The following is a 5,721-nucleotide window of genomic DNA, read 5'->3' on the forward strand; positions in this document are numbered from 1 at the left end:
TTCATCATGTTCATCATGTTCATCAGGTTCATCATGTTCATCAGGTTCATCAGGTTCTCTGTCGGTGGGGTTCTCTCTTCTCTCTGTTCATCATGTTCTCTGTCGGGGGGGTTTCTCTCTCTTCTCTCTCTCTCTTCTCTCTGCGCAGCGTCCTGAGCTACTTTGAACCCGCTTTTTGAAAGGAAACACTAGCTGCTGTGTGTGATCTTGGCAAGTTGTCATAGCAGCTAAGTTGGAATTCGAATTAAAGAAAACACAACTATATATTAATTTATTATGTTTTACCAGTCCCTCACACCCGGACCGGGAGGTGCAGGAGCAGACCAGGGTTGGCAACATTTAATTTAATGTTGGACTATTTATGATCCCTTCTTAAATGTAGGGTCATCATCAGGACTATTTCCACGCACGACGCATTGCGGAACACTAATGATACTCATATGAGAGGAACGACGGTCACATTTACTGTGCAGGGTTCCAGCCTGTTAGGCATCAATTTCACAGGGTTCCAGCCTGTTACTGTGCAGGGTTCCAGCCTGTTACTGTGCAGGGTTCCAGCCTGTTACTGTGCAGGGTTCCAGCCTGTTACTGGTTCCAGCCTGTTAGGCATCAATTTCACGTCTAGTGAGCAGAAGTGGACATCTATGTTAAACTGCCGGCCAGTCCCCTATCATTTACTATATATCATATTTTATCATTTACTATATATCATATTTTTACGTGGTTTTTTGTCGTTTTTATTTATTATGGAGGAATATTTATCTAATAGAAACTGATGTTTTTTTGCCTTTTAACTTGAGTTTAAATGTGAAAAAGGCAAATGAAATGACTGGAGAGAGTTTAGAGAGAGTTCCAGCCTGTTACAGAGAGGAGTTCCAGAGAGTTACAGAGAGAGAGACAGCCTGAGAGAGAGGGTTCCAGCCTGTTACTGTGAGAGAGTTCCAGAGTTACTGAGAGGGAGGTTAGTGAGGGTTCCAGAGACAGAGAGAGGGTTCCAGCCTGTTAGTGGAGGGAGAGAGTGAGAGGTTCCAGAGACAGTGAGAGGGTTCCAGCCTGTTACTGTGGAGGGTTCCAGCCTGTTACTGTGAGAGGGTTCCAGCCTGTTACTGTGAGAGGGTTCCAGCCTGAGACAGAGAGAGAGAGAGAGAGAGGTTCCAGCCTGTTACTGAGAGAGAGTTCCAGAGTTAGAGAGAGGGAGAGACAGAGAGAGGAGTTCCAGAGAGAGTTCCAGCCTGTTACAGAGAGATAGCCTGTTAGAGTGGAGGGTTCCAGAGAGAGAGAGAGAGTTCCAGAGACTGTGGAGGGAGACTGTGGAGGGTTCCAGCCTGTTAGAGAGAGACAGTTAGAGAGACACAGAGAGAGAGAGACAGAGAGAGAGATTATGAGAGAGAGAGAGAGATCTAGAGAGAGAGAGAAGATGAGAAGAGAGAGAGAGAGAGAGAGAGACAGAGAGAGAGAGACACAGAGAGAGAGAGAGAGAGAGAGAGAGAGAGAGAGAGAGAGAGAGAGAGAGAGAGAGAGAGAGAGAGAGAGACATAGAGAGAGAGAGAGAGAGGAGAGAGAGACAGAGAGAGAGAGAGAGAGAGAGAGAGAGAGAGAGACATAGAGAGAGAGAGAGACAGAGAGAGAGAGAGGAGAGAGAGAGAGAGACAGAGAGAGAGAGAGAGAGAGAGAGATAGAGAGAGAGAGAGAGAGAGAGAGAGAGACAGAGAGAGAGAGAGAGAGAGAGAGAGAGAGAGAGAGAGAGACAGAGAGAGAGAGAGAGAGAGAGAGAGAGAGAGAGAGAGAGAGAGAGAGAGAGAGAGAGAGAGAGAGAGAGAGAGAGAGAGAGAGAGAGAGAGAGACAGAGAGAGAGAGAGAGAGAGAGAGAGAGAGAGAGAGAGAGAGAGAGAGAGAGAGAGAGAGAGAGAGAGAGAGAGAGAGAGAGAGAGAGAGAGAGAGAGAGAGAGAGAGAGAGAGAGAGAGAGAGAGAGAGAGAGAGAGAGAGAGAGAGAGAGAGAGAGAGAGAGACAGAGAGAGAGAGAGAGAGACAGAGAGAGAGAGAGAGAGAGAGAGAGAGAGAGACAGAGAGAGAGAGAGAGGAGAGAGAGAGAGAGAGAGAGAGAGAGAGAGAGAGAGAGAGAGAGAGAGAGAGAGAGAGAGAGAGACAGAGAGAGAGAGAGAGAGAGAGAGAGAGAGAGAGAGACATAGAGAGAGAGAGAGAGAGAGAGAGAGAGAGAGACATAGAGAGAGAGAGACAGAGAGAGAGAGAGAGACATAGAGAGAGAGAGAGAGAGAGGAGACAGAGAGAGAGAGAGAGACGTGCAGAGGGAGAGCAGGTCTGCAGTCTGATTCTTGGCGTCGCACAGAGCTGAGACGACGCGTTGGTCCAGCGCTGTGATACTGGGATACATACTGGGATACATACTGGGATAGATACTGGGAGACATATTGGGATAGATACTGGTTATTCCTCTCCGGTCTCTGACTGCGTTGGTTGAGAACTTCTCCAGAACGAGGATCGGATAATACATAGCCTACCTGTGTCTCTCATCATTCAGCGTTGGCTCGTTTGAGTCTCTGAGTCTGAAGGTGGATTATGCTGTTAACAGGAGATAAAACACATCAGAGCTGCAGGCCGACCTGAGGAGGCTGAGGAGGCTCTGCTGCTCGTTCTTCATACATGAGGAGCGAATGGACGAAGGATTTTCCTGATTTTTATATTTTTCTTCCTTTACGCGTTCCCCCCCCTCCCTCCACCCCGTTCGGTTCAGCCTTCCCTCCTCTCTCCTCTCTCCTCTCTCCTCTCTCCTTTAGGTGTGAATCTCTCCTCAGACACTCTGAACCCCTCAGTCCCGCATGACATGGTTCAGTCCAGCTGCGAGCTCCGAGCCTCCTCCATGCATTGGGATTTCTCTCAGCGCCGACACCGAGTGAATCTCCCGTTTCTGACCATCTGAAGTATCGTGTCTGACCAGAGGAGAGAATAAAGCTCTGACCATGAGAGACACCGTGACTATGACCGTGACTATGACTTCAGCCCGGGGAGGAGCATGCAGGAGAGGGGACGCTGCTCTAACGAGCCACCACTGGAGCCGGCTGCTCTTATATCTGGGGCTACTGGTCTCCTCAGTGAGAGGTAAGTCCCACTGTACCCACTGTACCCACTGTACCCACTGAACCCACTGAACACATGCACAATGCAGCAGGCTTATCCCACCGCCCACCCTCCACCATCCCCGACTGAATGCACACACACACACACACACACACACACACACACACACACACACACACACACACACACACACACACACACACACACACACACACACACACACACACACACACACACTAATAGAGCAGAGGTGGCTGCTCGGTGGTTATTTTGGTGACAGCGGTTCCTACGTTTTTTTTATCCTTGACTCTGTTGCTGCGTTTCATTGCAGGACTGTGTGTGTGTGTGTGTGTGTGTGTGTGTGTGTGTGTGTGTGTGTGTGTGTGTGTGTGTGTGTGTGTGTGTGTGTGTGTGTGTGTGTGTGTGTGTGTGTGTGTGTGTGTGTGTGTGTGTGTGTGTGTGTGTGTGTGATTTCTGCTGCCTACATAGGAGGTTTTTACAGAGACACAGGGCTGTGTTAGGTGTCAGGCAGGAGGCTGGAGGTGGTGTGTGTGTGTGTGTGTGTGTGTGTGTGTGTGTGTGTGTGTGTGTGTGTGTGTGTGTCTCTTTCATTGACTGTCCTTCTCAGTCTCACACACATGAGAACCTTAACACACCATGTTGTGTTTAGTTTGCTTTCTTTCTCCGTGCGCGTGTGTTTTGTGTGATAGGCTACACGTTGCACGAGTTGCGCGTGCGTGTGTTGGGGTTGGGGGGTGGGGGTGAGGGGTGGGGGGGTGAGGCCTCATTAACTGACTAATTAACTGACTCTGTGTTTCTGTCCTCGCTTATAATTGCAGCCGGAGCTGCATTCAACAGATTATCTCTGTTCAGTCACTCTGCTCTTGTCTTCTACAGAATGTGAAGAGAGACTCGGTTACTGATACATTCTTCTTCTTTCTTTTTAAATCTTGACAAAACAAAGTCTGTGGCTTTATTTTCTCTCGGGGTAGAGCCACATGAATGTTTGCCATCCCGAGCATGTTCTCCGTGTTATCACCGCCGTGGCTCCACACCACAGGATGACTCTATTCTCAGCAGAAGAGAAGAACTCTGCGGCCACAGTGAGTCAGGCTGTGTTCACACGTCTACCTGCTTGTTGGTTGGACAGCACAGAATCCAAGAGTGAGTGGACACCAACGCACAGTAGTCTGTATGAGCTGGTTTCATCTGGATCTTTACTATTTAACAGAAAACGTCTCTCCCACATATCTCCCTCGTGTCCCCCCTTCAGACCGTCCTCCGTGTGCATCCACCCTGCTGGTTCCAGTGGGTGATGTAGGTTTATCCCACACAGCTCCGTGTCTATGATGCTGACAAATCTCTCTCGACTTTCATGTGGAGTAAATCTCATTGCTGCTATATTCGTGGGATGCTTCTTGTTTTATTTGCGTCCGGGGAGCTTTCTTTTATTTTATTGTATTGCCTTATACTCTCTTGCCGTTTAATTCTACTACTGGAGCCAGTAAAGCGACTCTAACTTATTGCTCATATTTACGAAGAGCAGGAATAGCTGGACCCATCCACCTTTAAACTGAGCCTATAAACACGGTTAGATACCGCACGGTGCCTCTGCAGCCACCAGCAGTGTCTCCATCCTCCCATCGAGCGGCACCAGAGCCTCAGCTGAGAGGTGTGTGTGTGTGTGTGTGTGTGTGTGTGTGTGTGTGTGTGTGTGTGTGTGTGTGTGTGTGTGTGTGTGTGTGTGTGTGTGTGTGTGTGTGTGTTTTATCAAACCAAAGCAAGACTTGCCAATTAATGACCAACAGATACAAGTGATGTGTGATGCAGCATAAAAAAAAGGCTGTTTTGTCTCAGATGTATATAGTTTTGCTTTAAATCAGTCTCACTTTAAACAATTTTGCAACCACCATTTGTTTCATTCCCAAGTGCCACATCGCAACATAAAAAGACAGATATATGGGGAATGTTTTTAACAGAGATGTTGTCTCCATGGGGTCAAACCCGGCTGTCAGCGGATAAACAATTTTAATCAGCCTCTATTCATTTAATCATACAGAGAAGGGACTGCGCAAGGAGGAGGAGGAAAAGGAGGAGGATGGAGGAGGATGGAGGAGGGGAGGAGGAGGAGGAGGAGGAGGAGGAGGAGGAGGATGAGGAGGAGGAGGAGGATGAGGAGGATGGAGGCTGGAGGAGAGGAGGAGGAGGAGGAGGAGGAGGGGAGGAGGAGGAGGATGGAGGAGGAGGAGGATGGAGGAGGAGGAGGAGGATGAGGAGGAGGAGGAGGAGGATGGAGGAGGGAGGAGGAGGAGGAGGAGGATGGAGGAGGAGGAGGAGGAGGAGGAGGAGGAGGAGGTGGAGGGTGGCAGGTTGATGATGACGTGGCTTGCCTATCTGGATAACATGTTTCGTCTCTCCGCGCCAACTCGACCGGTATTCGATCATCCGTCAGCGTCCATTTACACGCAAGATCTCGACCGGTATTCGATCCCCCCCCCCCCCCACACAGAGCTCATGATGTAACCTGCAGTAACGCTATGAGGCTGGAGGGTCTGGTGTCCGCACAGTCATGATGTTACAGAAGGAAGAGGCAGTGCGTGTGCGTGTGCGTGTGCGTGTGCGCG

This window comes from Anoplopoma fimbria, chromosome 10, assembly GCF_027596085.1.
Source record: "Anoplopoma fimbria isolate UVic2021 breed Golden Eagle Sablefish chromosome 10, Afim_UVic_2022, whole genome shotgun sequence".
NCBI lineage: Eukaryota > Metazoa > Chordata > Actinopteri > Perciformes > Anoplopomatidae > Anoplopoma > Anoplopoma fimbria.